Source organism: Temnothorax longispinosus, chromosome 8 (assembly GCF_030848805.1).
Source record: "Temnothorax longispinosus isolate EJ_2023e chromosome 8, Tlon_JGU_v1, whole genome shotgun sequence".
NCBI lineage: Eukaryota > Metazoa > Arthropoda > Insecta > Hymenoptera > Formicidae > Temnothorax > Temnothorax longispinosus.
In genome coordinates, this window is record NC_092365.1 from 18,068,031 (window position 1) to 18,080,314 (window position 12,284).

Sequence of the window (12,284 nt, forward strand, 5' to 3'; positions counted from 1 at the left end):
GCGTTTGCGAGTTCGTACCGCATGCGTATCGCGGAACGCGATCTTGGCAAGGTCGTTGCGTGTTTTATTCGAAAATTTTTATCCTGGGAAAGTCGCTAAATTGTTCCGCGCTATTTTACCGTTGAAGCCAATCATCTAATTAGTGCTTTAGCGTCGAGTCACGCAGGATCCTACCAGGCCTCTTGCAATTTTCGCTTACAAAGCAAATTGAATGTCCAATTAACCATCTCGAAATTTTATTTTCATTAAAATAATTTGAACCTTCTTTCTTTATTAAAAGTAAATGCTTGTAGTTTATTAAATTGTTGTGGCTTTTTTTATTAAAAAATAATGAAGAAAGGAAACTTACGGAATTCGACGAAATTATTTTCGTCAATCATTTATCATTGTTAATATCTTTAGCAATTGATTAAACAGATATAAATCCAAGCAATTCGCGACGATTAAAATCGAAGAAAGATTTGAAGCTTTAATTAAATCTTAAGCTGTACGAGAAGATATTGCTATTGAGACGAGGCTAGATGACTTAACAGTAAAAATAATTTGGATGATCAATGTTATCCTCAGATCTGGTCATCCTCTGATAAATTGAAAGGAGAGTATCATATATAACAAAAAATGTATCATTTCTTCAAAGGTATGTTGCGTAACGGTAATAGAGTCCCCGTAAATTCTATAGGGATCCTACCAACCCGGTAATGATTCTTCCCGACCGCTACCGCTAATGGTTATCTTCGCGATGCTACAGACCGATTGTCCACCGTATTTCTCGAACATCTCGAGCATGCAACAATAAAATGATACGTATTCATTCAAGCGGAACAAAACTAATTTATGTGCCATTGGAAAAACGCTTCGAAGCTGAAAACGCAAGTTTTCGACCGTCTCGCTGTATATCTCTCCTTATTTTATTGCCACGGAAGAATGCCTTGCAACAGAATCGCTCACCGGCGATCTTCGTAGCGGCAAAAACGCCGACTAACGCACATCGATTGGTCACCGAACGACATCGCAGTTACATCGCGACTTAACAGCAATACGGTGTCTGAACTCGGTAGCAATCCTCGCGTATCTCCTCCCCCGACTCCTCTTTTCTTCCCATCCCCTTTCACCTTTTCCCGGCACAAGGCAGTTATTTATCCGAGGTACGTCGATCCCTGAAGGGGCTTCTTTCTTGCGCGTCTTCTCCTCCACCGCCTGCATTCGGGCCTAGGGAATTCCGCAATCATTTCAGACGCCAACCGGCCTTCCCTCTCTCGCTCTCTCTTTCTCTCGCTTAATACATAGTGCACATATACCTATAAGAGACGCCTTCTCATATATACGAGAGGATGATACATCACAGGGTTCCTCGCTAAACCGTAAGTATACGTCGTAGGATCGCGCGCTTGTGTGTCGGGGGTCACGTTCACACGAAACTAGACGAGCGCACTTATTAATTCACTAATTCTAATTAATATTAATGCCGTGAAACGATTTACCGGCGCCAATGACGCGCAAAATTTCAGCGACGCCGAGAAACGTCGACCTTTTCATTAGAAGTTATGTTTTACACGTTCTGATTACTATAATTAACACCGATAGCACGGCTTGTCAATCTTTTCAATTAATCAAAAGGCTTCTTTCAAACAAATAAGTCTTTTTCTCCGCGCAATATCAAACAAGATGATAATACAAAATAATACAAAAAGGAAATGTGTTTTCTTTACCTTAACACTATTCGAAGTACCGTTGAAAGTTTCCGCCCGTAATTAACGAGATACCGGGAAACGTGATACGCTTTGAAAGATTGATTGTTAGGGACTCTCCTTCTCGAGCGAAGCGAGAAACGAGCGTAGCCGTACACCGCGGTCAGGAGAACCAGGTAGACTATTACGACGTGACATTCGTTAATTTACGTTAAGATTCCAAACGGTTCTCTCTTCGGTAATGGCCTTGTCGGTGTAGCTACTTCTACGGGGACATATCGATCGGCATTTCCGTTGGTCACACAAAACGCTGAAGCACCGTGCTGGTATAGCATTATTTATTTGTGTACGTAACGGAGTAAATTTCTAAAAGAGAAAACATATACCAACCTAACGTTACTGTGCATTAGCGAAAACTAAGAGCATTGAAAACTGCCGTAGAATATTTCGATTGTTTGAACATGCTCTAATATTTATCGGACGACGCATCATCCTCTCCCTTAAGGACGTTCTCCGGTCCTTATACTAGAGAAAATCGATTTTCTTAGGATTTTCTTGAAATTGTGAATATACGTTAATTTAGGTGTGCTTTATGCGTGGTATAAATTTCAGTACCTCTTCCGGGATAAAAAATAAAGATACTGAGCCTTAAAGTTTCAAAAAAAATTTTAAATTTAATTTTTTTAGTTTTGGCATTTTTTCCTTATAGAACTCGACGAGAGGAGCAACTTTGGTTCTCTTGGCCAACATCGTATCTCTTACCGTTTGGCCTGGAAAACCTTTTCATTAGTAAAAGTTGAAACTTTGAGGCTCAGTATCTTTATTTTTTATCCCGGAAGAGGTACTGAGAAATTAATACCGCGCATAAAGCACACCTAAATTAACGTATATTCACAGTTTCAAGAAAATCCTAAGAAAATCGATTTTCTCTAGTATAAGGACCGGAGAACGTCCTTAAATAAATAAGGCTATGCTGACCGTGATCATTTTACGTCATGCATAGCGTGGGATTGCGTGACTAGAAATCTAAGCCAATTTTACATCTGTAAGTCGATTTACAATTAATATCGTCGACCTCTCTCCCTCGACGGGTCACAGAAACGTTTAGCTGCTCGGCCCGTTATGCGGAACGAGCAGAACGTGACAGCGTCACTCATCGTCAGTGGACTGCCAATCGGACTGCCCCGTAATGTAAGTCGCGCACTACCTTCATTTGGTCACGGAGAGGATGGCATTAGAGCATTTTCACACGAACTACTGTGCCACTAAAAGACCGGTGTGAGTAAATTACATACGTATAATTGTATCTTAGAAGGCGTAGGTCTACGTAACAAGACTATACGTTTAGGTATTTAAAATACCGAACAGCTTTTTTAAATAGCGGTATCTGAGGTATCTGAGAGATTCCGCTGCACCAACATTAACATACTTTTATACGTCGACTTTAACGCATTTTTTTCGAACAAAAGTATTTACCAAAGAATGAAAATGTCACATTCAAGAAATACCAAGTAATTTTCATTTAATTACGTTCTCTGGAAAAAACTCCATCTTATATGTTTAATTGCATACGTAATTTAGATGGATTTCGAAAAGGTCAATAACAACGAAGCAAATCGGTTGCATTCATGCACGCAAACATATATGTTGCTTTTTAGAAAAATTAATATGTAGCCAAAATCCGTGAAGTTGATCCATATGAATTCGTGTTTCAAGCGGCAGGTTCTTGACTGATCTCATATGAATCATCAATTAACACGAGGAAAAAATACTTTTAGATATATGCTTCTCGGAGAACATTTCGACGGCGGCTCAGCATGAACCTTATGAATAAACTGCCACAACAAAAGAACAATTTCCAACACAAAAAATGAGAAAAAATCATTCTTATGAATGAACTGGCACAACAAAAACTAATTTCCTGTCATTAAGTCGTAATACGAAGTAATCAAAAAATCAAGAGGCATATAAACGTGAAGGAATGACTGAAGAATGTAATTAATCAATTATTTATCAATTAGAAAAAATTGTTTGAAATTTTTTAAAATCATAAGTAATCATAAATGATAAACAATTTTATTTAATGTTTTATACTTATCCAAATAAGAAGAATCTTTAATTTTCTTTCATTCATAATTTATTACAATCAATTAAAGATAAGAGACCCTCGATTTAAATGTAGTAGACTTCCAACTTAATATTACGATTAATAGCGCTATCCACAGAATAAACTATGTATCTGTACATCACTGATCATCAGTGGAACAAGTCGCTATCTCTAATTCCCCTGAAAGGGTTTTAAAAGACTAACATGATACGAGCCGTCAAGTGGAATCGTTCACTGGAAATATATCGGGAAGAAAGAAAGGTGCCGCTCGGAAGAGTCGGGCCACAGAAATATTTAGGAAGAAAAATAGAGCAAAGAGCGAAAGAGAAAGAGAGATAAGCAGCGCAGAAGAAGATGACGTAGAAGAGGACGAAGAGAGTCGGACAGAGCGAAAACCGCGACGAAGGCGGGTGTCATCCCAGTGTACACATAACGCGTATTAATGTGCGTTGAGACGCGGAGGAACGACGTGGCAGGCCTACGGGTATATAGGATGACACTTGGCGGAGGCCCTCGATCGCTTCGGTCAGGCATCATCTCGTCCCCCTTCGGTCGCCCTTCCCTTCGCCCCACGTCATTCTGCCCCCGCCAGTCATTGGGCCCCGACCGAGAAGGTACCGTCGACCGGACTCGGGGCCCCTCGTGCGCCTCCGCCGGCGCTCGTCCGCGCTCGGTTCGACCTTGAACGGGCCCTGTATGGTCTATGCCACTGACACGGACCAAGGACGGGGAGGCCCCACGGTTGGGTACCGACGTGCTGTTGTCCCGAAACGCGGTCGTGGAACTCCGGAGCGGCGCGCTGGAAAGTGTTCGAGCCCGATGGCAAACTCTTTTTCGTGCTTCGTGCCTTCCCTTCACGCTTGCCATTGGCGTAGGATGGCCGGAAAGTACGAATGTAGGTACCTTTAATTTGCGCAAATTGCGAATTGATTGGTGGAAATATGGCAGGCTTTCTATTCACTTGATTTTATCCGAAGTGAATGTTTTTACGTAGTAGCCTAATGTTTCGATAACACAGTTACTAATTATATCTTTCATTTTTAAACAAATATGCATAAATTTAACATTCTTATACCTAAGACAAAATATAAATTACATTATACCGCGAGTATCGAACAGAAGGAGAAAGAAAAGATTCACTGTAAAATCGTATAAAAAAATTAAAGAATTTAATATCTCGTACAATAATCATCCTTGAAAAATCGTAAATTATTTAAAAAAGTTATAAAATTTAAAGTGCATTAATCATTAATAAAAAATTTTAGTATCTGCATAAATATTACAGAGATAGTAAACCAGATTAATACATTTGTTACGTATGAGTTATTCTTTTTAAATTTGCAAAAGCACATTAAGAAGCATATTGAGAATTTGTAAAAGTATATTAAGAGAAGTACATTATCTCTCGAATAGTCATAGTCATGAATGTCGGGATATAGAAGCGAACCAAGAGGATGCAGAACGAAGCGGATTATCCTGAACGAACACCGTATGAATAATAAAAAGGGCGTAAGGATTTCGAACAGGCAAAATACGTTCGAAAGTAGAACCCTCGCGAAATGTATTTAATAGAAAAGAATAGCAATCTCGGATTTTCTGCTGCAAGAGGTTAGCCTTGGGATGGACTTTAGAATGTGCAATGCCGTTGATTCCGAGAGAGATAGAGAGAAAGAGAGAGAGAGAGGTTGAAATTCAATATAGTCGCGAGCAATGAGTTTATACATATGAGAATATGAGTACAGATAAAATGTACGCGAGCAAGCGCCTTGTGGCAGTAGCTTGACACATACTGCAGACCTCTTGTAATCCAATATCGAATTGAATATTTCTATTGAGCGGTGCACGAAAAATCCTGGGGACAAACAGTCTCGGTATAAACATGTAACAGCTGGCTTTATCTTTTATCCTTTACATTTCCCGCAATATTGTTTATACTTTTAGCAATTGTAGCCATTTGCTTATGAATGCAACGGGATTTATTCCGATTGCGAGTGATACTATGTACCTAACTATCCTACTTTGCATACGGATTAATCCCGAGACTCTTATATGAGAACCGAAATATCATCGTGAAACCTCCTCGTGTCTTCTCTCACGAATGCTGCACCGAGCATGGAGTACGTGGTAGCACGAAGCCGTGAACGCGAACGCGAAGTAAAGTGCAGCAACGAAGTAGCAATGATAGAGTGCCGGTACTGGTATCGGCGTGGGTACAAGTATAAGTACAAGTACTAGTAACGCCGCGGAGCCTGCAGTCGCGGATCGTTTCGAAGCACTGCCGTTGCGTGCGATGCATCCTGGTTATTGCGAAAGGGTCAGGGATCGTGTCGAGAGGCCAAGAAAGACGGTACTCCGGGGCCGATCTCTTGATGGGATCCACGATGCAGATCGGCTAATGCAACGCGAAAATGCGAAACTAGTAATAGACGTTGGTTCTCCTATTCGTTTCGGCCTTTTTTCCCCTTTCGCTTTTTCTTCCTACTCGAATCGATAGCGCGAGGATGGCATAAGGAAATAAATGGAAATAGAGAATTAACGTTATGTTTATACGAGAGAACGTTTCTCTGTGAATCTACAAACACGTTTTGGAGGAAGGCAGAATATAATAACTGTATAACGCCGGAAGATTAAAAACATTTCTTCGCGATACGCAAATTTTTTCGCCACGCCTATGGGAAGACCCAAAGTGCCCGTGCACTAAACCACCGGAGCTACTCGTTGGGCCTCAGCAGGACCATCTCGTGTCCACGTACGAAAAAAAAAAGAACGCGACGAGAGAAGAGGAGGGTTCTGGGCGTTGGCCCTAAATCTAACAAAATACTCGTCCGTCTCGTAGGACGAGGAGCATAATACATCTCGTGTGAGCTGCGAATCTTTTTTCGTTCCTCCCATATCCTGCTTTCGTTAATATTATCTTTCATTCGCATAGTACAAGGACGGTCTGCTGTTTGAAATATAATTATCACATGTATCGTTTATAATATCATTCACATTGAAAACGATATAAATCATAAAGATATAATCTTTCACTTAAAGTGTAATTTATATATAATATGTTCGCGGAATTGCTTGAACATATTTTTTACTTCATTTCATTGCAATCATCCTATATCACTTAAAACCAAATTTTTTTAATAATTCTGTCATTTGTAATAACAGAATATTAAATAAAAGTAATTTGGAAAAAATAGTAAGAAAAAAATAAAATATAGAGCTAATATTTAATTTAAAATTCATAATTATTGTTATAAAAAAGTAGCATTAATCAGATACTTTAATCCATAAAACTATTTGAAGTGAACATATTGTTACAATAGGCTTCTGCAAATATGCTATTAAACGCGACTGCATAAGAGGTCCAAAAACCATCCAAAATAATATTTAAATACATTCCGATTATTTTGTACGCTCGCTCCTCGATTTATGCAAATTCGTGGACTTTTGTTGATCGACGTTAACCACTCTGCCGGGAAAGATTCCTCGAATCATCGGATGCAGACGGAACGCAATGTAGCGTTTATCCCGGCACGGCCGCGGCGCAGAGGAGGGAGAATCGCGATTCATCTTTGGCGACTTTTTTCCGTCGGTGCAGCAACCCCGAAGTTCGAGGTCCCTTTGCTGCTCGTTTTCACCACGACGAAACTGTTCTTTTAAGGATCCTCGACGACGACAACAACGACGACGACGACGGAAAGAGGCTCGAAGGGAACAAACCGACGAGACCAGCCTGGAGTGAAATTTTGCTCGAATAAGTACACCTGACAGAACCCTTTCCGAGGAAAGGAACACCGCGCGCGCACGCCTTATCCTTTAACAACGAGAGACAACGGGGCTTCTTAACATGACACCTTGACGTTACGAGAATAATTATCTTGATTAAGAAATACCGGACTCGTAACATAGTAATAAGAGTAAAAAGCCGCGACCGTACGGTCGAGAAGGGCCCTCTTCTTGCGTCAGCTGGCCGTTTGTGCAAACGAAGATCGACTCATTATAAAGCTCGTGCGCGCTGTGGACTAACGTAACCACGTTGCTCGGGCCGCTAAGCCGGTCGTACATACAACCGCGCGCGGGATCGGGCAACGAGCAAACACGTTCTTACAATGTAAAATGCAAACGTATCAACGGATACGTGCAAACACGGATGCGTATGTGCGTGCACGCTCGCGTGAATTCAGCCTCGTCGTCGTCGGTGCGGTGCGTCAAAGAAGGATTTGCGTACGGCGTAAGCCGGAGGTACAGGCTGACCTGTTATCGCCGATGTAATTGTAAAGGGAATAATTCCACACCGGGGCGAAGCAGTAAGACGGGAAGCTCGCGAAATTCGAATACGAGCCTTCAGGCATCGATCGAAGATAGCGACTTGTGCACTCGGACGCGCGAAAAGCATAATGATTAGAGTCCCCAGTAATGTTTTATTAAATGCGATGATTAATGAACCGGCTTTCTCTCCAAGACCACAGCTCTTCGTTTAACGTCTAAATTAAATCGTTCTAGAAAGAAGATTTAAAGATATTTATCTTAATTTAAGGAAATTATATAAAATCATAATTATATGAAAATAATTTCTCATTAAAAAAAGTAACGTGTCACCAAATTATTTAGACTTTAACTTGAAGAAAGAAGAAAAAATTGCGTGGCGTTACAACGTAGCGTCTCCTTCGCGTCGGATAATCATCAGAAGGGCGGCTGATAATCATTATAATCAAAACGCACGCCGACCTCTCGCAATCGATGAAGTCATCAATTCGCGAAAGTATTCAAAGTGTTATATTCCCGCGCATCAGTCTAACGAGGGAGGCTCGTCCGCTCGTTTCGCCGCTTGCGTGCCACGAGAAAATTCAACCGTGGCCTCAGAGAGTCCGCCTGTCAGAGTCATCCCACACTATACGGGAGAAAAAAAAAAAGACGAGCCACGTATGGCTCATACGCGGGAATCGCGCAAGGTCTCGAAATATCCCCGCGCACATCCTGCCTTTTTCCGCGCGGTTCGCGGTAGAACCGCAGGAATCCCATGAAGAAATCAGAAACAACGACGGATGGAGACGGAGCGCGATACGAGAACAAGGGAAAGAGAGGAAGAGAGAGAGAGTTAGGAAAAAGACCCGCTCATCAGAAGCAATAATACGAGGGAACCTGAGTAATAGCAAGGGTACAACATTGTACGCTCCTAGCAGCTTGTAATCGGAATGGAAATGCGGATCCTGCGGACGGGGATACTCTCCCTTTAGACGAGAGCCGGAATTCCTAAGGGAGAGAGCGGCCAGCTCGCCTTGACTCGCCGTAACGTCGCGCCGATAATTAATATTATTTCACGACAACGCTGCGTCCGCTCCTCTCAAATCTCCCTCTTCGCCGTGCCTTATAATATTGGCTATACACGCCGCGATATATTTGAGTTATGACGATGAGCGCCTCGTACAAATCAAATAAAATGTACAAGTGTACAAGATGAGCTACAGAAAATCTTTGATAGCGAGATTCACGATGTTACACTGAAGAAGTTATCATGATCAGATTTTGCGTGAGCTAGTATATTATGCCAATAATAACTTTGAAATTTTTAATTTGTGACATACTTGAGAATTTACGAAGATTGCTCGAAGACACGTGTAACTTCTTACATTACCTACCACGTGTAACTTCTAGACATTTAATTGAATTAAGTTAAATGTATTATACAAATATTATATATAAGTAAATAAAACAATATTTGAAAGTAAAATACATATGTATTTATCTACTTTATAATTGTCTAATATTCATAAATCATTATCGTTATCTTACGATAATGGTAATCTGATGGAAATACGGTTTTATCCAAATACATGTTATAGGTACTAGGCTAAATGCACCTCATTCAAAAATATTTTTTTATTTCTTCCATTTATTTCTCTTTTATTTTATAATCTGAAGAAATTAATTTAAATGTAAAAAGTGTAAAAACATGAATCTCGTAAGAAATCTCGATATAAGACCAGTTAATGCCGTACGATTGATTTGATTTTATTAATATTTGTATTCAGCAATGCTGCGACACCGGTATTACTTCATAATGAGTTCAATGCCTCATTATTTTTAATCTGCACAACACGTCATCGTGCTGATGTCAATATCGAATATTTTTATTAACGATATGCAAATAAGAACGAGTGCTTGCCGACTGTATTCAATAAAATTAATATATTAAAATTAATGTACGATTAATCAATATAAAACGAAGAAATTAGAAATGTTGCATTTGACAAAAACATTTTTTTCTTAGACATCACGCATTTTTTTCTTTTTAAAGAAAAAGAATGTAATGACTATGTCGTTGAATACTATGACACATGCGTCTGAGTATTTATAATTTCCGAGCTTCGCATACACTTTACTAAATTATCCTTTCATGGTTTGCATAATGTAGCGATTTTTATTTGTCGTGTTAACTGGATGTTTGAATACCTAAGTGTCACTATTATACGACATGAAAAATTAGGCTTTGGTAATTAACATTGCTATTTTTAGAGTCTATTTAAATTCATTTTTGTTTTTAAAATAATAATAACTTTATAAATATTATTCCTAACATTTTTATTTCTTACCATTTTGCAAATTTCTGTTTTATTCTTAAATATGTACGTATGAAATACGAGATATTTATGTAAAATGTACATATTTTAAAACATAAAGTTGCATTGATAAATGCTGTACGTGATTTTTCTGCTTCAATAAACATTATTGGGATTAACAGAATCGCGTTAAATGTCTTGTGTATAACGAAAAGCGATAGGAGGGCGTGTTGCGTTTACGTCTCGGATGATCTCTGTTCCGGGCACGCTAACGTCGCGCTCCGCGCGATTGCGCTCGTTTATAATCAAAATGGAAATGCAGACCGGCGGGTAAACCAGAAGGCGAGGTTTGAAATCAATGAAATCATTCAGCGGCAAAAAAGCTTCGGGCAAATTGAGGCGACGATTTTCCTAGCTGGATTAGATTCATTTGTTTTTCTATTTATCGCCAGTAACACGGGCGCAAAGCGACGAAGGATTACGGGGAACGTAACGAGATACAACGATGCCGCGACGCTTTAGCTTTGTGCAAGCTTATAATCAGAATGCAAATACAGAGCCCGGGGATGTATCGACTTCCGCCTGACAGTTAAAACCGTTAAAGGCGCGCCTAATTGGTGTGATCTCTCAATTACGCCAGGCCCTTTGAACGCGACCGACTTCCCATTCCACATTTTGCGGTACCACGAGCTTTCTATGTTTTTGAACTCTGAGAGTAATATGTAATTTTCAATAGCATAATTTCAAAAACATACAATTTTAACTTTTTCGATTCTTGATTCTCTTTTTATAACTGCTACGCGTTATTGCTCTAATCTTAGAGATTGAATTTACTGCTAAAAGAAATATATGCGAACTGGAAGTACTGGCCGATAAATAATGTATAAATTTGAAGTAATCTAGGTTCCGTTTTAGCTTCTCATTCTAAATCTTTCTCCTTTGTGATTTTTCTCTCTCACCGTGCCTTCTTCGTCATACGAGATTGCGTGACCACTAAGGGAGCGTAGCACCTATATACGTCGTGATTAGCATCCTACTTGTAATTTCTACATGATATCTCTTGCCCAGATGTACTTCAATTTGCCAAGTCCCCCCATTTGTCCCAATTACCATCGAAATCCGTAATCGTCGTATGCCTGCGTTGTGGCAGGAAAAATCACCGGAAGCCGCGCATTATATGGAACGCGTACACTATCTTTTCCCTTCCGTCACGTGCGACGACCGACTCAATCAATCAATCGTTCCAGAACGTGTGCAACTGCATTCATTTCCACGGAAACACGCCTTTCCAATGTGGCTTTACTTCCACGGCACGCCACAATTTAAGCGTTTTCGTCTCGTTTTGCCGCGTAATTTAGAATCTAATTAAGAATCACCTCGGCTGGCGGGGTTGCGTGTGCGCGAGCGCACACGCACAATTTTATGCATGCCCGCGTGTAAGCGTGCAGAGCCGAACGAGAGAAGCATAAATCTCATGTGAAACGAGCATTAACTGCAAAACCGCTCTTCGCGAGTTTGTAATTATAATATGCGCGAACGAGAGGTACTCACGCTCGATACACGTTCTATACTCACTTGTTGACTTTGGGCACCGGTGGCTCGGTTCTGCAACAGAAAGAAAAAAAAATGCACGCGTGACGATAATGCCGATGCGACAGATTCGCGCGCGGCTATCGATTAACCGATCATGCATCTTCGCGATTTGCACCTCGTGTTCTACACGGCACATTATCGAGGAGCAAAACGCGAGGCTAAAAATATGTAACAACGAACTGCGGCAAATTATGATAATAAGACACTCGATTCGCGTTAATACATGGGGCAAGTGCAATTTCAGGCATAATGAATCTGTCAGTATGTCCTGTAATTAACGATTTCTTGAAAAATCAAGCAGATAAAATTTGCATAATAGAAACCATTTTTTTATTTACTAGC

At 40.2% G+C, this 12,284-nt stretch overlaps 1 protein-coding gene across 4 annotated transcripts in view; it reads right to left on the reverse strand.

The window, feature by feature from the left end:
• Window positions 1–12,284, reverse strand: part of Sano (CABIT domain-containing protein serrano) — a 135,342-nt gene that overhangs the window by 52,611 nt on the left and 70,447 nt on the right. For 2 of the 4 annotated variants that reach the window (XM_071784908.1, XM_071784906.1), the window contains exon 3: window positions 11,925–11,954. The exons of the other annotated variants lie outside the window; for them this stretch is intronic. The gene's annotated coding sequence lies outside the window, so the exon portion shown is untranslated. The remainder of the gene's footprint in view (window positions 1–11,924; window positions 11,955–12,284) is intronic. 4 annotated transcript variants of the gene reach the window in all.